The sequence below is a fragment of the Ranitomeya imitator genome, chromosome 1 (genome assembly GCF_032444005.1).
Source record: "Ranitomeya imitator isolate aRanImi1 chromosome 1, aRanImi1.pri, whole genome shotgun sequence".
Taxonomy (NCBI): domain Eukaryota; kingdom Metazoa; phylum Chordata; class Amphibia; order Anura; family Dendrobatidae; genus Ranitomeya; species Ranitomeya imitator.
Window position 1 is genome coordinate 73,767,785 of NC_091282.1, and position 23,397 is coordinate 73,791,181.

Here is a 23,397-nt window from a genome sequence, read left to right on the forward strand (position 1 = left end):
TTCTTATATTGTCCCCTTCATATATTTGCAGGAATGGTGTATATCCACTGAGTGCTAAATTTTATATTACCTAAGATGGTGGATAGCACAGACTAAGTGGATTACCTGGAGCCGGGCAGTTGGGGGGTTCCTTGAAGTTCGTTACAAATTGGTCTGGGGGATCCATTGGGATATGGATTCTTCCTTTTGGTATTAAATATGGTTCTGATCTGGTGAAATGTGGAGGGGAGTTTCGGCAAAGGTTTGTCGGATCCTCAGGAAGTTCAAGTGAACATTGGAACCCTGTGGTTATGGTGCTCCCGAGCCAGTGGGGTAACGGCTGGGAGTAATTTTTGGTACATTTTATGTTCACTTTATGCTTGGTAATCTCCAGATCTTATGAGCTTCAAGGACTCCTCCCAGCTAGCTAAGGTTATTTATGCTTTGTTGGGTTATTGTATGTTTGTATTAATAAAGGTGTGTATTAAAAAAAAAAAAAAAAAAAAAGCACTTATTTGTTTCTTTTTTAGTGGGTCCTTGAAGCTAATTATAATTTGGTCAGTAGGGGTAACCATCTCAGGTATGGACCCTCTGTTTAGGGGGGGGTGTTCATCATAGTATCACCCCTTGTGTGGAGGAGTAAACATCTCGGGTGTGGCCCCTGGATGGAGGGGTGTACATCATAGTATGACCCCGTGGAATGGAGATGTAACCATCTTTGGTATGGCCCCCTGGTGTGGAGGAGTGACCATCATGGTATGGCCCCCTGGTCTCCAGAAGCATTTATATCTTACAAGACCCCGTTAGGGTAAAGTCCCTGTGGTCATGGCAATCATATTCTACATGCATACAAATTGGGTTATATGCCTGGGGTGTTGGACGAGGTCCTGAATAGTACCTGGACAGGTCATATGCCTGGGGTGTTGGACTATGTTCTGAATAGCACCTGGACAGGTTATATGCCTGGGGTATTGGACTGACGTCCTGAATAGCACCTGGACAGGTCATATGCCTGGTGTGTTGGACGAGGTCCTGAATAGTACCTGTGACTTGAGAATGCTGAGGCACTGATTTTGACTGTTTATATTGACCAACTCCTATTTCTTTCAAGGTTGTTGTCTGGAGAATGCAGTAATCTGGAGCATCAAACTGAAGAGCAATGTACCTAATATGGATGCCCTGGAGTCCGTGGGAGTGACTAAGAGAAAAGTAATAAAATGCATCCCGATGCCCTTTAGCCAGTGGGAGCGGCTAGGGGTGAAGACATCAAGTGCATTGACACGAAGGGCAATGTGCCTATTCCCAATGCCTTTGTCCCAGTTGGAGAAGGTTAATGGTATAGGTTATCAAGTGCCTGTAAAGCAATTAACAATGGCGTGGCAAGGTTATTAATAATGTCTTTGTAGACTTTTCTGCAATAGGCTTATTTCATTTACCATGTCCAAATATTGCAGAAATTATTTAATGATCGGTTATAATGTCGATTTTATATTGTGTATGGCTTTTAATTACTCCTTGTTTATAGTATCTTTCTCTTTATATACACTCATCACTTCTTGGGTAGTAATAGTAAGTGGGTTTAAGAATTGGTTACTGCACAGCCCAGCTACTGTATGTAATGGTGGTTTCTTGAACTGAAATCTGTGAATTAGTGAGTTATTAGAGCTGGCTACAATACATAATAGTTTTTGAGGCATCACAGATGTCATTATACAGGTAGTCAGACTGTGGCTACCCCTTTGTTATGGTTTAGTTTCTGCATTCCCTATTATAGGATCCACATTGCAGGGTGTTTAGCGGCTGTTATTTTGCTGTAGTTACCATATTATCGATCATAATTTGGTAGTGTTGCATTGATAAAATTAATCTGTTGCAGTCCTGGAATTTTGTTCCTTATATGCACAGTCTTTCCATAGCATGCAGATCTGGTTGATGACTTTATTAGGCATGGGTGATGGGGGTCGAGTCCATTCAAGGTGTCAAATGGCCTCGCTGGTGGCGGTTTAGGAGTCAGGTGGAAGTTGCAGACAAGTTAAGGTGGACTCATTTTAACTAATAGAGGATGTAAAACCTCATGGTGGTGAGCAGGCTCGGCTTTGGTGGCCAGCCTCAAGGACGTTGTAATGGTAACATCAATCAGGGGCGGGCACAGTGGTTAAGCACAGGGTGAGGATAATAGGGTCATTGGTGCCCTGAAAGTTTATTGGCTCTGCTTGAATGGCAAGCCAGTGCGTGCCGCCCCTTTATGGCTGTCTGTCCTGGTGCTGTATGTCAGACAGCTGGGGATATCGCAGTACTTGTGAATCCCAATGTACTAGCACTCCACCTGACTCCTACTGTGATTATTTAATCCTGTGATTTGAATAAAAGCTGTGGCCATTTTGACAACCAAAATAATGTTTTTTGTGTATTTATTTTAGTACCTAGGTTTACAGTAGTTATGGTGGTTTTAAGAAGGAGTGGGGTCCATCCCATATCCAAAAGTCATGGTCTATTACTGTGATTTTATATTTGGGAATACTTGATTGTCTTTGAGTATGTTCCTAATTTTATATATTTGTTTTGTTTAGGTGATTTTGCTGTTTGAATACTGCCATAAGACCTCGCCTGGAGTGACATGCGGAGTTGGAGAAAAAAAATTCTTTTTTCCCCAAAAAATTATTCTCAAGAAATTAAGTTTGAATTTAATATAAAATAATGAGCAATATTAGTCATAGGTGTGATGAGATTGAAGGCCAATGAATAAATTGTTGAAAAACATTATTTTAGTATTTTTTTGCTATTGCTGTGTATATAAATTGGGATGTTTTCTACATAGTATCCAGGGGTTGTGGCTTTTGCCCGGAAGGGTTAACAGTATTTTTCATTTTTTTTTTACTTTTACGCAAAAGGGCCAGGTGTTTGTTCACATAGCTGCGGTTTAGGTGCTAGCCGGGACTGTTATGCTACCGCTATGCAGGGGTCAGGAGGTGAGGCACTTTGCCATCAAAGGTTTGGTGCACCCTCTAGACCAGTGTTCCCCAACTCCAGTCCTCAAGAGCCACCAACAGGTTGTGTTTAGGATTTCCTTAGTATGTCCCGGGTGATGGAATTGATGCCCGTCTAGATTATGGAGTTCTCACCTGGACATTACTAAGGAAATCCTGAAAACATGACCCGTTGGTGGCTCTTGAGGACCGAACTTGGGGAACACTGATCTAGACACTGCTTGGTAACTGGAGGATGGTCTGAAATAAGGCCATTTCTGGTTGCCAGGGCGGGATTAGGCATAAAAAAAGTCCGTGTGGCAATGAAAGGGTACTGTGCAGTGTGATCTACACTATGGTGCGGATTAGTCATATTTTGAGGCGCTAGAAAAAACAGTAAGCATATACTGCAAGCGCCGTTGAATCTTATTGATAAGTGAATGGATCACTATGGATAGGGCACCCTGAGAGGCATGCCACAACCATTATGGCCATAGGAGATATGCCACAACCAATATGGCGGTAATAGGCGCTACTGCGCATGCGCCCGATTATAGATGCCGCACACAGGTATCTGATTTGCCTTGAACCGAACATGAGGATGTGATGTAATCACAAGCGCTTGGATATTCCACAACTATGATGGCGATAGTAGGATCTTTGGGAGACATGCCACAACCAATAAGGCGTTAATAGGCGCTACTGCGCATGCGCCCGATTATAGATGCCGCACACAGGTATCTGATTGACCTTGAACCGAACACGCGGGTGTGATGTAATCACAAGCGCTGGGACATGTGCAATAAGCAATTTAGAACGCCGATATCCTCCATTCACAGCATGTCTCTCCAGGGGTAAGCAGAAACAACTGAGATTATTAATAGTCGACTAAATGAAATGATTAGATGTATGAACACCTGACACTATTAGCACTTTATGCAACTTGTGATGATATGTATTACATGTTATAAAATTGCACTTTAATTGGCTGTAATTAAGGGATGATGGGATTGTCTATATACATGCACTAAGAAGTAATACTCACTGCTTGAGAAAGGCTCATTCAGAGCCGAAACGTCGCAGAGACATGTGGGTTTAAATAAATCCTGCATATTATCCTTAAGAAAATGGAGTGCTGCCTGCTTTTTTGGAAATTATATAATTGTCTAAGGGTTTTTCCGTCTGTCTGTCTGTCCTGGAAATTGATTGGTCGAGGCCGCCAGGCACAGCGACGATGATGTCATAAAGGACGTAGACATCTCACGTTTCTGATTCAGCGACGGGCACAGTATCGACGTAGATGTCATAATAGTTGCCATGGCGACGATGATGTCATAAAGGTTGCCTCGACCAATCAGCGACGGGCACAGTCTGCCGCGAATTCTGGAATCATCATTGTCCATATACTACGGGGACATGCATAATACCCGATGCGTTAGAATCGGGCCACAATCTAATAAATATATATATAAATATATATATATATATATATATATATATATATATATATATATATATATATATATATATATATATATACACATATTGTATATAATGTGTGTTTTTACGATTTTTTTATGTCCGTATGTCGGTTTTGCAAGCCTGCGAGAAAATCGCGCAGTACGGATGCCATACGGATTACATACGGAGGAGGCCATGCGCAAAATACGCTGACACACCCTGCCTACGGATGACATTCGGACCACTATTTTGGGGACTTTTCTGCGTATTAGGCCGTAAATTACGGACCGTATTTTTATACCCTGAGTGGGAGGCCGGCCTAAGGCTGCAGTCACACTAGCAGTATTTGGTCAGTATTTTACATCAGTATTTGTAGCCAAAACCAGGAGTGGGTGATAAATACAGAAGTGGTGCATATGTTTCTATTATACTTTTCCTCTAATTGTTCCACTCCTGGTTTTGGCTACAAATACTGATATAAAATACTGACCAAGTACTGCTAGTGTGACGGCAGCCTAATAGTTAGTAGCACTCTGACTCTGAAAGTCACACTGCCAGGAGGAAATTAACTTTATTCCTCACTGCACCCTCGGGGGCGGCACCGGCACGGTTTCAGTCACCGCTCTGTGTATAGAGAGCAGCAGCTGTAACTGCCTCTTCGGATGTGCACACATTGCGGATTCCATTGAGGATTTTTCAGTGCGGATTCTGCAAAATCTGCAGGTAAAACGCCCTGCGGATTTTGTGCAGTTTTTGTGCGGATTCCACCTGCGTTTTTACACCTGAGGATTCCTATTCAGGAACAGGTGTAAAATGCTGTGGAATCCGCACTAAGAATTGACATGCTGCGGAAAATAAACCGCTGCGTTTCCACGCAGAATTTTTCGCACCATAGGCACCGTGGATTTTGTTTTCCATAGGCCAACATGCTACTGTATAACGCATGGAAAACTGCTGCAGATCCGCAGCCATATCCGCAACATGTGCACATAGCCTTACTGCGACTGACAGCCGGCTCAGCAGCCACTACCACCCAGTAGATGCACACTGATGCCCCTATAAATAATAATGCTTCTTAAGTGCCCACTTAACATTTAATAATATCCCCCGAGTCCCCCCCCCATGTACAGTAACAATGGCCCCAGCATCGCTGATGTCAGCAGGCGGTCAAGTGACAACTCTTTCGGCTTCTCTCAATTCTCTTCTATTGAAAGAAACCAAACCTTACTAGTTGACACAAGCACATAGTAAACATGTGGTCGCATGTCAGCCTGATGATGCCAGTGATATTGGGGGTTCATGCAGCAGGCGCTCCGTGTCATGATTTGGCAGTCTGATTATTAAATTATTAAAGCACCACTCTAGCAGGGTTTTTTTTTCACTGCTGGATTGGTGCTTTAAGCACAAGTCCCCTGCCCCGGTCATATACTCATCCTCCGCCGTATTCACCGCTTTTTGGCACTGCTCCAGTCCCGCGGCTCCATCTTGTGAGCACAGCTTCTGATTGGCCAGAAGATAGAAGCTGCATCACAAGCGCTCAATGTAAAGGTACCGTTACACTAAGCGACGCTGCAGCGATACCGACAACGATGCCGATCGCTGCAGCGTCGCTGTTTGGTCGCTGGAGAGCTGTCACACAGACAGCTCTCCAGCGACCAACGATCCCGAAGTCCCCTGGTAACCAGGGTAAACATCGGGTTACTAAGTGCAGGGCCGCGCTTAGTAACCCGATGTTTACTCTGGTTACCAGCGTAAACGTAAAAAAACAAAAACAAACACTACATACTTACCTACCGCTGTGTCCCCCGGCGCTGTGCTTCTCTGCACTGACAGTGAGCGCCAGCCGGAAAGCAGAGCGGTGACATCACCGCTGTGCTCTGCTTTCCGGCCGGTGCTTACACAGTGCAGAGAAGCACAGCGCCGGGGGACAGACACGAAATGTAAGTATGTAGTGTTTTTTTTTTTTTTTTACGTTTACGCTGGTAACCAGGGTAAACATCGGGTTACTAAGCACAGCCCTGCGCTTAGTTACCCGATGTTTACCCTGGTTACCAGTGAAGACATCGCTGAATCGGCGTCACACACGCCGATTCAGCGATGTCTGCGGGAGTCCAGCGTCGAAATAAAGTTCTGGACTTTCTGCGCCGACCAACGATGGCACAGCAGGATCCTGATCGTTGCTGCCTGTCAAACTCAACGATATCGCTAGCCAGGACGCTGCAGCGTCACGGATCGCTAGCGATATCGTTCAGTGTGACGGTACCTTAAGTCTGAGGTCCAGGAAGAGGTGAGAATGAGGCCAGAACGAGGCTCTTATAGACAGACATTGATTAGTGACCTCCGGACCGCTCTATGAAACATTGGAGCAGCAGACCCAAGTGGTGCGGTGGCGAAAACAGATGAAAACACCGGAAGGTGAGTATCAGACAGTTGGTCTTGGATTGAGGCTATGTACGCACGTTGCGGATTTTTGCACACAGATTTTGAAAAATCCGCATGTAAAACACTGCGTTTTAACAGATTTCCAGTGGTTTTTGTGCGGATTCCAATGCGGTTTTACACCTGCGGATTCCTATTATGGAGCAGGTGTAAAATGCTGCAGAATCCGCACAAAGAATTGACATGCTGCAGAAAACACAATGCAGCGTTTCCAGGCGGTATTTTCCACAGCATGTGCATTGCGGATTTTGTTTTTCATAGGTTTACATGGTAGTGTACACCGCATGGAAAACTGCTGCAAATCTGCAGCGTTAAATCTGCAGCCAAATCTGCTACGTGTGCACATACCCTTAGGCTATGTGCACACGATGCAGATTTGCTATGGATCCACAGCGGATTTTTCCGTGCAGAAACGCTGCAGATCCGCACTGTGATTCACAGTACCATGTAAAAAAAAAAAAAAAAAAGTTGTGCAGAAAAATCAGTTCGGAATTGTTGCGGATTTAAAAGAAGAGCATATCGCTTCTTTTGTGCGGATCTGCAGCGTTTCTGCACCCCTGTATGATAGAAATCCGCAGTGGCAAAAACCGCACAAAATCCGCATCAATTCCGCTGCAAATCCGCACAACAACCGCAGCAAATTCGCGTCTGCGGATTCTGCCAGGAGTTGCAGATTTGATGTAGAAAATTCTGCACCACTTTTCCTACGTGTGCACATAGCCTGGTTCACATTGCGTTAGTGGCAGTCCGCTAACGGAATCCGTTATATAGCGCCATTAACGCAATGTAACGGATCCGTTAGCGCACCCATTGACCGCAATGTATGTAACGCATCGCTAACGTATGACATTTTTGGCATGCGTTAGCGATGTCCCGTTATTATATGACGGACCTCGAATGCTGTCTGCAGCGTTTTTAGGTCCGAGAAGCTCTTGAGGTCGGTCAGCACAATATAGTGCATGAGGGAGATTGGCCTCTGGCAGAATCTCCGTCAGGCAGGGGAGCAGGCATTTTGCTGCTCTCCTCCTGTGCTGTATTGTGCCTCATCACGGAAGTGGCAGTGCCGGCTCCCAGTGGGCCCCTTCATGTGACAGGGCTCGGGGCGAAGGCCCCCTCTGTAGCTACGCTACTGCTTGTAAGTGAGAATACTAAACTGCTTCACCGGAGGTAAAAGGGCAGCACAAAAGGACTGTTCAAACCGAGCTGAACCTTTAGGCTATGTTCACACATTGCGGTTTTTACCGCGGAACCGCTGCGATTTTGCCGCTGCGGGTCCGCAGCAGTTTCCATACAGTAAACATGTAAACCAATGGGAAACCGCAAACCGCTGTGCACAGCCGCAGTGGTTTATAACCCGCAGCATGTCACTTCTTTGTGCAGAATCGCAGCGATTCTGCACCCATAGAAATGCATTGATCCGCTTACTTCCCGCATGGGGCTGTGCCCACCTTGCAGGAAGTAAGTGGATAATGTGCGGGTGGTACCCGGGGTGGAGGACAGGAGACTCTCCTCCAGGCCCCGGGAACCATATTTGAGAAAAAAAAAAAGAATTAACCCCTTCACCCCCGGAGCTTTTTCATTTTCGTTTTTTGCTCCCCTCCTTCCCAGAGCCATAACTTTTTTATTTTTCCGTCAATATGGCCATGTGAGGGCTTATTTTTTGCGGGACGAGATGTACTTTTGAACGATACCATTGATTTTACCATGCCATGTAACAGAAAACGGGAAAAAAAATTCCAAGTGTGATGAAATTGCAAAAAAAGTGCAATCTCACACTTGTTTTTTGTTTGGCTTTTTTGCTAGGTTCACTAAATGCTAAAACTAACCTGCCATTATGATTCTCCAGGTCATTACGAGTTCATAGACACCAAACATGTCTAGGTTATTTTTTATCTAAGTGGTGAAAAAAATTTCCAAATTTTGCTAAAAAAAAAAATTGCGCGATTTTCTGATACCCGTAGCGTCTCCAATTTTCGTGATCTGGAGTCAGGTGAGGGCTTATTTTTTGCGTGCCGAGCTGGCGTTTTTAATGATACCATTTTGGTGTAGATACGTTCTTTTGATCGCCCGTTATTGCATTTTAATGCAATGTTGCGGCGACCAAAAAAACGTAATTTTGGAGTTTTGATTTTTTTTCTCGCTACGTCATTTAGCGGTCAGGTTAATCCTTTGTTTTTATTGATAGATCGGGTGATTCTGAACGCGGTGATACCAAATATGTGTATGTTTGATTTTTTTTTAATTGTTTTATTTTGATTGGGGCGAAAGGGGGGTGATTTGAACTTATATATTTTTAATTTTTTTAATATTTTTAATCACTTTTTTTTTTTATTTTAGCATGCTTCAATAGCCTCCATGGGAGGCTAGAAGCATGCATAACTCGATCGGCTCTGCTACATAGAGGTGAAGCACAGATCACCTCTATGTAGCAGAAATGCAGGGTTGCTTTGAACGCCGACCACAGGGTGGCGCTCAAAGCAATCGGCCATCAACAACCATAGAGGTCTCAAGGAGACCTCTGGTTGTTATGGCGATGCACTGCTAACCCCCGATCATGTGACGGGGGTCAGCAGTGCGAGCACTTCCGGCCGCGCTAGTTAAATGCCGCTGTCAGCGCTTGACGGCGGCATTTAACTAGTTAATGAGCGCGGGCGGATCGCGATTCCGCTCGCGCTCATTGCGCGCACATGTCAGCTGTACAAAACAGCTGACATGTCGCGGCTTTGAGGTGGGCTCACCGCCGGAGCCCACCTCAAAGCAGGGGATCTGCCAGCTGACGTACTATTGTCAGCTGGCAGAAAGGGGTTAAAATAAAAAAATAATGATATACTCACCTCCCAGCGCTGTACGCGGCTGTCCAGTCTCAGGTTTGCTATGCGACCAGGACATTCGGTGACGTCACGAAGGTCCTGGTCGCACAGCATCTTTGGAACTGGACCGCCGCCTGCAGCGCCGAGGAGATCGTGACATCAGAGGGTGAGTATATCATCATTATTTTATTATTTTTAACATTACTATTGATGCTGCATATTGCTGCATATGCAGCATCAATAGTAGGAGTAAAATCCCACAGCGGAACCCGCAGGACAAACCGCGATAAATCTGCAGGGATAACCGCAGCGGGTTTGCCCTGCAGATTTATCAAATCCGCTGCGGGAGAACCCGCAGGGACAGGACGCTATGTGTGAACATAGCCTTAAACATTTAAGTGCAACCTTCTCACCTACCTCTGCAGCCAGAGCTGTCAATCAAAGGAGGGAGGGTGGAGATAGAGGGAAACAAGTAAATGAGCAGCCAGTAGCACTTAGGCCAGTCTCACACGTCCAGATAATTCCGGTACTGGAGAAAACGGTACCGGAGTTATCCGTGTGTTCGTGTGCTCACGTAGGCCATCCGTGTGGGTTCCGTGTGATGTCCGTGAGTACGTTTTTAGGGTCCGTGAGCTGTGCGTGTTGTCCGTGTATTGCAACAATTTTTACAATTTTAACCCTATGACAGGAAAAACGCACACGGACTGCACACGGACAGCATCCGTTTGCGGTACGTGTTTACATGGACCCATTGACTTTAATGGGTCCGTGCGCTCCCACGAACACTGACATGTCTCCATGTTTTACAAACGGACACAGTCCATGAAAACACGCTGACATCTGCAGAGACACATTTATTTTAATGTGTCTACGTGAGTCAGTGTCTCCGGTACGTGAGGAAACTGTCACCTCACGTACCGGAGCCACTGACGTGTGAAACCGGCCTTATAGGGATTCTGTCAGCACACAAGGACCATTCAAGCCAAGTACAGGCGCTCGGTGCATCATTAAAGTGCAACTTCCCAACTAAATAAAAAATTCCGGGCCCCATTGCACTAACCACAATTCAGTTTGCAACAGTCATTGGACATGGACGTGGATGTGTGTGCACTGTGTGTGGAGTGGGCTCAATAGCTCCATACAGTGTTGGTGTTGACTGTGTTATACAGCCACACCTGACTCCAGAGTCCCTGCTGCACGTCTTTCTCCGTCAATTGCAAAAGGAGCTGCCAGCAGCGGATCTTGATGATTTGCCCAAGTGCATTCACCGTGGCCTTACCTTCCTCAGACTACCATTAAAAAGTCACACATTTATTATGCGGGACACTACGGCTATCGCCGATGTCCCCTGACTGCGGGGCCTCGGCATGGCTCTCACCGGGTCTCCCACGGGGTGACGTCGCCGAGCTCCGGGGGGGCCGGGCTTGGTTTCGGGCGGGGCCCCTTTCAAAAGAGGCGGCGCTTTGCTTCCTGCCCTTCCGGATCCCCTCACTTGCACCCGGACCTGTCTTGGGGCTGCTGGAAAATGGACCCGCTCCAGGAAGCGGTGAGGGAGAAGATTGGCAGGGAGGGTAGCGGTTGGCTAGCGGCGCTACTGGCCGCGAGCGGCTCCCTCCCTGCAGCGAGCCAGGCGGTGCCGTCGGTCGGGCGGCGATCTGGCAGAGCATCCCGGCCTCCGGCACGTCTGAGCCCGCCAGTAATTTCAAAGAGGAGCGCATCCTCTCACGTGGGCAGACAGCACAGCGCGACGGCGGCGGTCGGGCAGAGGCAGGAGGGGGGGGGGGGGAACACAAGGGTTGGTCAGCTCCGCTCATACGTCGGTACTAACCCCCTGGGGAGGGAACGCTCAGCAGCAGCAGCAGCAATTAGTCACCCCAGCTGCACAGGAGTCTCGGGCAGTGGTTAGCATTGGGGGGGGGGGGGGTTCAGGGCTCAGCGGCGTCTGCATCATCACAGGAGAACGAGGGGACGGGGGGAGTCACAGGATTTGTTCTCTCCTACTCTACAGCCTTTGGGGGGGGGGGGGGGGGGGGGGGGAGTGGGAATAATACTGGGAAGGGACAGGAGCTAGGTACAGCGGCCCAGCAACAGGAGCATTCTGCCCCCATAATGGGACAGCAGACAGGGTTTGGACACAGGGGTGAGAATTGAGTCCCCTTTCCCGGTAATTTTTTCAACACCTCACCAACTTACTGCTGGGTGTCAAACAGCCCAATCTCACTTAGCGTCGGGGGTGGGGGAACATCTGAACGCCTCGGCAGGCATATCGCCGATGGCAACCGGTGTGGGACTCCCCATACAGGGTGCTGGCACCTCGGCTTTGGTCGGCGTTCAGAGCGCGAGTAACCGCTCCGCGCGCAGCGCGTCATCATCGGGCATGGCCGCCGTCATAGAAAAAGGCGCAGGGAACGTTATGATAGCAGGAGACGCTCCCACAGGTCCCGTTCCAGCCGTCGCAGCAGGCGGTCTAGAGCGTCAAGGTGGCGCTCTCCATCCTCTTCGGGCAGTTCATCTGGTCGTTCTCGTCATCACGATGCGTCGGAACGCAGGTCCACTTCACGGATCGGGCAGCGAGGTGCTACTATCCACGCACCTCAGGAGCAGAGTCGCTCAGAACCCAGTATACAACCCGGTGAGTACGCCTTTACGGGTGCTTGGGGAGCTGATAGGGGAATTACAGGTAATATAGCAGATGCGGCCCCGTTTAGCGCAGGCTGCGGCAGGATTTTCGTAAACCCCAAGCTGTTGCAACCCGCCACGCAGCCTAAGACAATACCTCCCACACGCCCCGATATTTACAAGGATGGCCTTTTGCGGGGTCCCACCCCTGGGGTCACACCTAGATATTGCCGTAAAGGAACAAATTTGGGCGAACGAATTCATAGACATTTGGTCCCTTGTATCCACAGAGCAACACTCGGTGGATAAGGAGAGACGGGTAGGCGAGAGAGTGTATGACAGAAAACCGAAGGTAGCCAAAACTATCAACAATTGGCTACAGGCTTTCGCAGTTCTAGGATGCGTGATGGGAGAGAAACACCCAGAACGATGCTCCGAGCTTTTCATTTATATGGACAGCATATACAGTTCATATAAGTCCCATGGTGACTCGGCCTGGTGGAAATACGATGAGGATAGACATACTGATAGGGATTCTAGATTGTGAGCCCAATCGGGGACAGTGAAGATGATGTGTGCAAACTGTAAAGCGCTGCGGAATATGTTAGCGCTATATAAAAAGAAAGATTATTATTATTATTATTATCTGTCAATCCACATATGGGGTGGGGGGTAAAAGCCACCGATTCATGGCTGCGGCTGATGATGGCCCAGAAGACTATGCAGCCCTTTCCCGTGGCATCCGCCGGCAGTGCCAGCAATGCTGGGTCGGCAGTCGTACGCAGGCCAGGCACTTGTTGGCTCTTCAACGAGGGCCACTGCAAATTTTACGGATTGTGCAAGTATAAGCACGAATGTTCCGCTTGTGGGGGACCTCACTCTGCATCAAAATGCTCAAAAACCCCTCAAAAATCGATCAGTAACAAGTCATCCGTGGGGGGTGAGCCATCTGACACCGGTGAGCGTAAAAAGCATGGAACCATGGTTGTCCAGATACCCCAATAAACCGGCTGCAGCTCAGCTAAGTTTTGGTTTTTCGTTCGTTTTTTTCATTCCTTTTATTTTTTCAAGAAAACCCCAGTTGTCAAAGAACTTAAAAAAAAAAAAAAAAAAAAAAAAAAAAAAACCCGCCAGGGAACTCCCGGTCATTTTACACGACAAGTTTAATAAAGAGATTAGAGCAGGCCGCTTTCAAGGCCCGTTTGATTCTCCCCCCTTTTTTAACCTACGGGTTTCCCCTTTGGGCATTGTCCCTAAGAAGGAGTCGGGTAAGTACCGTCTTATTCACCATCTGTCATACCCAAAAGGCAGATCGGTGAACGATGGTATTCCCGAAGATGACACCACGGTAACATACATACCTTTCGACAGAGCTGTGGTAATGGTTAGAAAAGCAGGACCAGGCGCCCTCATGGCCAAATCAGATATTGAGTCTGCATTCCGGCTGCTTCCGGTTCACCCGGACTGCTATCACCTGTTAGGAGCCATGTTCGAGGACAAGTACTACTTTGATACATGCCTGCCTATGGGATGCTCAATTTCTTGCCATTACTTTGAAATGTTTAGTACATTTCTAGAGTGGGTAGCTCGCAAGGTTACGCGTTTGCCATCTATTACACACTACCTTGATGACTTTTTATTTGTAGGTCCGGCTAATTCGGAGGTGTGTCACGATGCCCTGGTCCAATTTAAGGACGTTATGTCCTGTTTTGGAGTCCCCTTGTCGTCAGAAAAAAACCATCGGCCCCGTCTGTCATCACGTTCCTAGGAATCGAAATTGACTCGGTTGCTATGGAATTTAGGCTGCCCCAAGACAAGATATCAAACCTGCAAGAACTAATTGCGGGATGTCTATCGGTCGGTAAGGTTACACTAGTGCAAAGGCAATCCCTCCTGGGATCCCTGAATTTTGCCTGTAAGGTAATGCCAATGGGCAGAATCTTCTCTCGCAGGTTAATTTTGGCTACGAAAGGTGCGAAACAACCCCACCACAGGATCACGGCGCAATTGCGCAGCGATCTGATTATATGGCAGCGTTTTCTCTTTTCCTACAACGGGAGAACATGTTTTCAGGAAAATGAATGTGACAGTGATAGCTTAGGGCTCAGGCTTGGTAAAGTGGATGCGGTGGGTTTCAGCGTCAGTTTTAGGGAACAGACGTGCACGGACACATGGCCCGAATCGTGGGTAACCAGAGCCTGGACCCAGGATTTGGTGCTCCTGTAACTGCTTCCCCTAGCGGTTGCCATGGAGCTTTGGGGCCAGTTTTTGGCCAACAAACGTGTGTGTTTTAGGCTGAAATCGGACAAGGCCACGCATGCCCTTAATTTCCTATCATCATCCTCGTTGCCGGTCATAAAGGTCATCGGGTTCACAGTGTTAAAATGTTTGGAGAGCAACACATGGTTAAAGGCGATCGCTCAGTGTGGAAAAGGTCGGTTTTATGGATGTTAAACTTTGTTCTGATTCACAGATGCGGTATGGTCAGCAGCCGTGGGAACAGCAGCAAATGCGGGGATGCCCGCTTTCGGTTTGGGATGCCCTGGAGAGCTGATTCCGTTGTTAAGGTCTTCCATAGCTCCTGCCACATGGAAAGCATACGGTAAGGCATGGGATGAGTGGTGTTTGGTGGCAGCTGAAAAACCAGTAGGTAGCTCTGAGAGTTTGAGACTCCAGGTTACATTGGCCTTTTTGGCGCGCTTGCAGGCTTCGGGGGTGTCAGGAACAGCGGCTCGCAATCGCATTGCGGGGGTGGCGTTTCATTTTAAGCTGCGCGGTTGGCCGGATTCTACCAAACATTTTTTAATTACACAGGTTTTAAAAGGCTGGCGGCGGGCCAGTGCACGCAGCGATCAAAGGAGGCCCATTTCTTTTACTCTCTTGTCCAATTTGGTTAGGGTATCGGGCTCGGTTTGCGACTCCACTTACGAGGCTACGTGGATTTCAGCGGCTTTCTTCAGGGCTATGCGGGTTAGCGAGATCCTCCCCTCGTCCCGCTGCAGGGCAGGCGGCCTGCAGCTGGAAGACCTGGTGATCTGTGACGACGGGCTGAGGGTAAGGGTGCGCAGATCCAAAACCGACCAGGAAGGCAGGGGTGTATGGTTCCCCCTTTTTGCCATCAAGGGATCGATTTGCCCGCTATCATTGGTTAGAGGTTACATGCAAATTAGGGGCAGCGGGTTGCAATTATTCATCCATGAGAACAGCTCCCCTCTGTTTGCGTGTCAGTTCCTAGCGATCCTTAGACAGGCATTGACGTTTCTCGGTTTGCCCGCAACGGAATTCGGTACTCATTCATTTAGGATCGGTGCAGCAACAGAAGCCTCCAGGGCTGGTCTGTTTGAATCAGATATACAGAGAGTGGGTAGATGGAGATCTCGCCGTTTCACTAGATATATCAGGCCGGAATTAGTGTTGCAATAAGTTTTGCTTAGATTGCGCTAGTAGGTTGCTTTTCTTTTTCGTAGGTGTCTTCCCTATTGTTGATCTCCCTCTTGTCCTTTCTGTTTCGAGTTTTTTTATTTACTAACAACTGTTTGTCTCTGGTTTCAGATGGTATGAGACCCAGCATATGGCTGGTGGGCCATTCTTATATATACTGGGCAGCACGGCGTGCGGAATTATGCCCAGGAGGTCGTTCGCTTGGCCTTACAGGAATGGAAGTCATCTGGCGCGGAACAAGAGGTTTAACATGGTCACAAGTCCTGCCGGAGATTGTGCAAATCGCAAGAGTAGCATCCTCGCCTACAGTGGTGGTTATCCACGCCGGTGGGAATGATTTGGCCTCTTTTCCTCTCGCTGAGCTGTTGACCCTGATGAGAGCCGATCTGGACAAACTTCCAGGTTTCTTTCCTGTAATGCGTTTGGTGTGGTCAGAGATGATCCCTAGATTGGTTTGGCGAGGTGCCAGGGAACTGGGAGCCATGGAAAGATCCAGACGCACGCTTAACCAGAGAATTTCTCGCTTCATCAGATTCAAGAACGGTGTGGTGGTGAGACACCACCGGTTAGAAGGAGATAACTCCGGTTTTCTCTTGCCAGATGGGGTGCATCTCAATGATGCGGGTCTGGACATCTTCCTGGATGGGCTTAGAGAGGGCGCAGTTCAGGCGCTCCATTCGTTGGGTGGGTCGTAGCTCGTGTCACGGGCTACTCTGTGGCGGAATGGGTGGTTATGAGGTTGGTGAAGATACCTGCGCCGGGAGTCCGGAGGGCAGTAAATCTCCCTACACCCGCTTGGTTGGCAAAATGTTGCCGGGTTATAAGCTGCGACCTTAATTATTAAGCCAAAAGAGAAAATTGACAAATTGAAGTTGACTTTAAGCAAGTTATTTATAAAGTTTAATAAAAGAAGTCATATTTGAAATAGTCGGGTGTGGCGTCACTTTGTGGGAGTATAGTTTCTTTGGGTCTCTGCAGTCTGCGGGACACTACGGCTATCGCCGATGTCCCCTGACTGCGGGGCCTCGGCATGGCTCTCACCGGGTCTCCCACGGGGTGACGTCGCCGAGCTCCGGGGGGCCGGGCTTGGTTTGGGGCGGGGCCCCTTTCAAAAGAGGCGGCGCTTTGCTTCCTGCCCTTCCGGATCCCCTCACTTGCACCCGGACCTGTCTCCCTCCCTCCCTCCCTTTTGTTTGAGTGGTTATGTTTTTGTTTCTTCTTTCAGTCGCAGCAGCGGAATGGGTGGTTATGAGGTTGGTGAAGATACCTGCGCCGGGAGTCCGGAGGGCAGTAAATCTCCCTACACCAGCTTGGTTGGCAAAATGTTGCCGGGTTATAAGCTGCGACCTTAACTATTAAGCCAAAAGAGAAAATTGACAAATTGAAGTTGACTTTAAGCAAGTTATTTATAAAGTTTAATAAAAGAAGTCATATTTGAAATATTCGGGTGTGGCGTCACTTTGTGGGAGTATAGTTTCTTTGGGTCTCTGCAGTCATACATTTGGTGCATCCATGGCCTGTGTCACTGAAAATGTGATCTAGATCACTGATGCCAATTGATCGTTTGGCGGTTTGCTATGACCCCCTTCTTCTAGGCTCCACCCAGAACTAAGAAACATGACACAACTAGTGCAAAAGGTGGTGTATTTCTGCATAGATTTGCATGGCGACAAATTTATTGTCTCTTTTTATACCCCAAAGTTAGCATAGATGGAATGATAAATTCCACCCCTTTAAGATATCTGCTAACTGTAAATGAATGGAAAAATTATGTTTTCTCCATCAACAAAGACCTGTGTGTACCTGCACGGCTCTGACTATAGGAGAAACCGCTGAACTCAGTTCCCAGGTATCAATGGCGACATAAGTGATCCATAACTAACCTAATCACCTAACAGGTGTAGAAATCCTGCAACTTCAAAAACTCACCAAAATCTCATCGTGGGAACGGAGCCCGAGTGGTAAAATCCCATGGACTTCAGGAATCAATGTAAGAACACCACTATGAGAAAAACTGTAAATGGAAGTCTATGGGACTGTTCACACATGATCTTTTTGCATACCGAGTGATCCATACAACTTTTGGAGAGACAGGTCCAATATTGATCTGGGTGTCGGATTGGCTATGCAAATCTGTGAGAAAACAGGACGCACTCGGAGGCCATCTGAGTGCTACCCATCTTTCACAGACTGCTAGACAGGAGAAGGTGGAATTTTTTTTGTTGTTTTGCACCCGAGAAGAAAAACTGATGAAACTTTGACTATATATTGAATCCCCCTAAAAAAAAAAAACCAAAAAAACAAAAAACAAAAAAACCTGATGAACTGGGACTGATTTTCTTGATCAAGAAGATCACTGGCATCTGAATGAACCCCAACCAAGAGTGTGATCCTGTCACACAACTCCATGTCAGGGCTAGCCCTGTATAGATCTTGGTGCAGGTGACATCTAATACATTATCTCTACACAGAGCGGCATCACTGTGTTCTCTACAGTGTTACATAGGACTGCAGGTGACAGCTACTACATCACCTGTACGCTGTGCGTTATCACTGATCTCTGTGGCTACATAGAAATAATGTTATTGGTACAGGTGCAGCCACCGTTTGAAAATGTTAACGATTTGGCCAGAACTAGGCCTTCATCAGAACTACAAATAGTAACAAGCAAAAAACTTTTTTTTGTCAATGTAAAGTAGAAATTCAATACAAGGATAATGACCACAATACATAGTTTACAAAAAGTGGAAAAAATAAAAATTTATTTATAAATTTTGAATTGGGTGCGCCGAATCTATTTTTGCATAATATTGGAATAGTATCCTATTCGTGCACCCGAGTATTGGAGCGCCGCACAGCCCTGTTTTGTATGTGTTGCTACGTAGGACTGCAGGTGACATCTGTACGCCGAGTGTGATATCTGTGGTGTTACATAGGACTGCAGGTGACATCTAATACATCATCTGTACGCTGAGTGTTATCTCTGTGGTTACATAGGACTGCAGGTGACATCTAATGCATCATCTGTACGCTGAGTGGTATCTCTGGTGTTACATAGGACTGCAGATAGATACATAGATACTGCTCTACTCTGAGCGGTATCTGTTATCTGTGGTGTTACATAGGACTGCAGAGAACATCTAGATTATCTGTACTCAAGAGAGGCACCACTGTGAGATCTGTGGTGTTACATAGGACTGCAAGTCTAATACATCATCTGTATTCTGAGCGTTATCACTGTTTGATCTTTCATGTTACATAGGACTGCAGGTGACATCTACTACATTATCTGTTTTCACATAGGACTGCAGGTGACATCATCAGAGTGTTAGCTCTGTGATATCTGTGGCGTTACATAGGACTGCAGGTGACATCTACTACATTATCTGTACTCAGAGTTATCACTGTGTGCTCACAAGGAATAAATAACAGTTTTATGTCCAAATTCCTCTTTTGTGAGCCTGGAGAAGATCATGTCTGCCACCAGATCCTGCCTCCAGCTCCGTCCTTACCTCGTGGGATCCGTCCTTACCTTGGGATCTGCTCTGCGGGAGGAGACGATGTCCGCACAGTCTATAAGGTTGTTATGGAAGGAAGCGCGTGCACGATGCAGCACCGAGCTGGGTGTGTCAGCACATCTGCAGCCGGGATCCTACTGCCCCAGGCATTAAAGGGTTAGATGGCGGAAAAAAATAAAAAATTCTACAGCCTTGCATGGAGCAGGCTGTTAGGTGAATTGAAAAGCTGCTGAAAGGTCAGCGGTGAAATAAGAGAATGTGATGATGGCAGTCACTTGTACGGCTGGAACGCTGTGCCCCGGAGACGTATCATGTCAGTGGTGACCGTGGCTGTGGAGCAACTTCCAACGTGGAGTGAGGAGACCTCGAAGGCCTATTTATAACATAGCTGTCACCATTTATAGGATATTTAAAGGGATTGTCCCCTATCAGAAAAGCTTTTCCTATAAGCTAGGTTAGTAGTAAAACCAAACAGCTGTGCTTTACTGTCCCCTCCCCTATGAAGCCTCACCCATACCTCCCAACTTTTGAAGAACAGAAAGAAGGACATATCATGCGCCTCGCGGCAAGCTTTGGCCACGCCCCTGACCACGTCCCAATCCACGCCCATTTACCATTTCTTTCTACCTTGGCAGGAGGAGTTGTCAGAGGGGCGGTAGCAGTGAGGAACATTCAGCAGACACCCGAGACTGCGGGGCGTGGACCCAAATCCAGGACTGTCCGCTGTATCCGGGACTGCTGGGAGTAGAGATGAGATGATGGATTCCTGAGACTTAGGTCCAAGTCAGCGGTACCTGGCGGCTGCACGGGAGGTCGCGAATCTCTAACCTTCCGTCGTGGCTTTTGATTAGTCAGAGCTGCTGCGACCTCATCTACGTGTCCCGCTCATCTCTAGTTGGGACCTGTGGATTTCATTTTTCACAGTTGGAGTTTCCAGAACTCTCTCTTCTTTATTTAGGCTCACTATATGACATCCGGCTTTTTTGTGTCTGTAAGGCTATGTGCACACGTTCAGGATTTCTTGCAGAAAATTCCTGAGAATTCCGGACATTTTCTGCAAGAAATCCGCAAGAAAACAGAATGCGTTTTTGCCGCGGTTTTGATGCGATTTTGCCGCGTTTTTGATGCGTTTTTGCCGCGGTTTTGACGCGTTTTTGCCGCGGTTTTTTCCGGACACTTCCCAATGCATTTTGGAGAGGGAAATCCGCAAAGAAAATGGATAATTAATGAACATGCTGCGTTTTTTGCCGCGATGCGTTATTTTCGCGGAAAAAAAACGCATCATGTGCACAAAACATGCGGAATTCATTCTAAGGCTACGTTCACATTTGCGGCTTTGGACGCAGCGGCGTCGCCGCAAAACAACGCACGCGTCATGCTTCCCTATCTTTAACATTGGGGACGCATGTGCGTTCGTTTTCATGCGTTTCGGTGCGTTTTGCGATGCATGCGTCCTTTCGACGCACCTGGCAGTGCGTTGCAAACGCAACATGTTGCATTTTTTTCTGCGTCCAAAATTTTTTAAAAACGCTTGCGTCGCACTTGCGTTGTATTTGCGTCGTCGAAACTTCAAAACCTCCATTGAAGTGTATTGGCAATGCAGAAGACACAAGTACTTGCGTTGTTGTGCGTTGTAGGACGCATGCGTTCTTTACTTTAAAAATAGAGAAACTGAAAAGACCCTATAGATTAAAAAAGGGTTGAACGCATGCGTCAAAAATGCATGCGTTCTACTTGCGTCTTTTGTGCGTTGCGTCCACGACGCTGCGTCCAAAGCCGCAAATGTGAACGTAGCCTTAATGATGGCATGCTTATTGTATGCGTTTTTTTTGCGGTTTTAGGCTGTGTGCACACGATGCAGATTTGGTGCAGAAAAATCTGCTGCAGTTCTGCACTAAATCTGCATCTCCTGGCAGAATCTGCAAGTGCATTTTTGATGCGTTTTTGATGGGTTTTTTATGCGTTTTTTGAGCACAAATACGCATCAAAAACGCACCTGCAGATTTCTATTATGGAGGGGTGCAGAAACGCTGCAGAACTGCACAAAAGAAATGACATGCACTTCTTTGAAATCTGCAGCGTTTCTGCGCAGATTTTTCTGCACCATGTGCACAGCTTTTTTTTTTTCACATTGATTTACATTGTACTGTGATCACAGTGCAGTTCTGCAGCGTTTCTGCACCCCTCCATAATAGAAATCTGCAGGTGCGTTTTTGATGCGTTTTTATGCGTTTTTTATGCAGATTTGTGCTCAAAAAACGCATAAAAAACGCATCAAAAACGCACCTGCAGATTCTGCCAGGAGATGCAGATTTAGTGCAGAACTGCAGCAGATTTTTCTGCACCAAATCTGCATTGTGTGCACACAGCCTTATAGCGTTTTTATCGGAAAAAAACGCGAAAAAACCACAAACGTGTGCACACAGCCTAAGGCCGTGTTCACATGCACAATAACAATCTTCTCTTATTTGATGCGTTTTTGGTGCAGATGTGTAACTGTGTTTTTAATGTGTTTCTTATAATACAGAAATGTTTTGATTCTACACTTAAAAAGTAACTGCCGTTTTTTCCATGCGTTTTTTTAGGCTCCACATAGAAGACAAGAGAGAAGAAAAGCACCAAAGCTGCACAGATCAGCAGCGTCCTTGGGTGCAGTGTTCATGAAATCACATCCACTTTCCTTGGACATTTAAACAGCAGAATTCTTGTCCAAAAAAAAAAAAAAGCAGCATTTACGCTACATGTGAACAAGGTCTACATTTCAAAGCAAAGTGGAAGTGATTTCATGAAATCTCCGCTCTCTGTGGTCGGAAGACGCTGCTGAACTCTGCAGTTTTGGTACATTTTTTTTTCTATAGGCTCCTCCTGAAGAAGAAAAAAAAAACAAAACTATTGCATTTTTCAGCTCAGAATCAAAGCTTTTCTGTGCTATTAAAAACTCTGCTTCATATTTGCCCCCAAATCGCATCAAATAATGGGGAAAAAACGCTTTATTGTGTGTCTGCTACTTTTCATTTATCAGTGAAGATTGTTATTGTGTTGTGTGGTGCAGAAAAAAAGCAGCAGAAAGAAGGCAGCATTTACGCTGTGTGTGAACACAGCCTTAGCATTACAGATTTATTACATTTTTTATGGGTTTAATAGAGAAAAAATATCAATCATACAATTTTTTATTATGTCATTTACAGATAACCCCTAAATCATCTCACCGCTGTGTTGTGCGGGTTGTTACTATTACAGGGACACCAAATAGATTACTGTTATGTGCTGATTTGTGATGTTCATTATTTAAAAAAACGCATTAAAAGAGACAATTTTTTTTAATTATCAAGTTTTTTTTAATATTACTTTTTAGTAATTTTATATAAACCAGCTGGACTCCAAAGTCAGAGGAACCAAAAAACTAAAATGGAAAAAAGCGGATTCCTATATCTAGTTAAAATATAACCTTTATTTCTATCCTCTAAAAAAAGTGCAAACATATAGTGCCAACAAAAGTGCAAGGTGCATACGTACAACACAAAAGACACATATAAAAACGCATCTGTATATCACCGCCCACAAAAAACGTAAATGCCTAGTGGCAATGACTAACATTACACTCAGGTCCACAATATCCGTGAATCCGTAAACCCTTTAGATCTCACAGTTTCTAGACCTGTGTGTACATATCATATGGTAGGATTGTGTGCCAGAAGACTCTATGGCTCTCAGTCTTCACACTAATCAATGACCACTATTGTGATACAGAAATTCCTACTAGGCGGTATGATATTGTAACATGATAGGTAGGAAAGAAAGGCCGTACTGGGGGCCCACGGCACGTAAAGGGAGGCCGCCATGACGGGGTTACGTGGGACCTGGGGAGCTGGAGCAGTTAGAAGGGATACGGTGGTAAGGGGTTAACTGGGAACTTGAGGGGTGGCTTTAGGGGCATTTTTGAAAATAAGGGGTGGAACTAGGGGACTGTGGGGAGGGGGCACATAAAAAGGGGCACGCTCCTCACGCAGGCATCCATTTTAGGTGCCTGCGTGACAAGTGAGGAATCTCTGTCACACTTACCAGAATGGACGTTGAAGCGATCCTCCAGCGTCTCCGGACGGCAGCCAGCTCCCAGGGGACAGATTGGCTGAATGCATCCGTTAACAGCCTTCTCCAGGGGAC

The 23,397-nt window shown here is 46.6% G+C and overlaps 1 protein-coding gene across 3 annotated transcripts in view; it reads right to left on the reverse strand.

Moving 5' to 3' along the window:
* The window catches only part of LOC138662490 (von Willebrand factor A domain-containing protein 5A-like), a 78,706-nt gene extending 59,234 nt beyond the window's left edge, over nucleotides 1–19,472 (reverse strand). Inside the window, exon 1 of one of the 3 annotated variants that reach the window (XM_069748196.1) lies at nucleotides 19,248–19,472. The gene's annotated coding sequence lies outside the window, so the exon portion shown is untranslated. Of the gene's footprint in view, nucleotides 1–19,227 lie in introns of all 3 variants that reach the window. The other 2 variants (XM_069748215.1, XM_069748206.1) reach the window with 2 other exon arrangements.
* Between the last annotated feature and the right edge of the window lie 3,925 nt (nucleotides 19,473–23,397).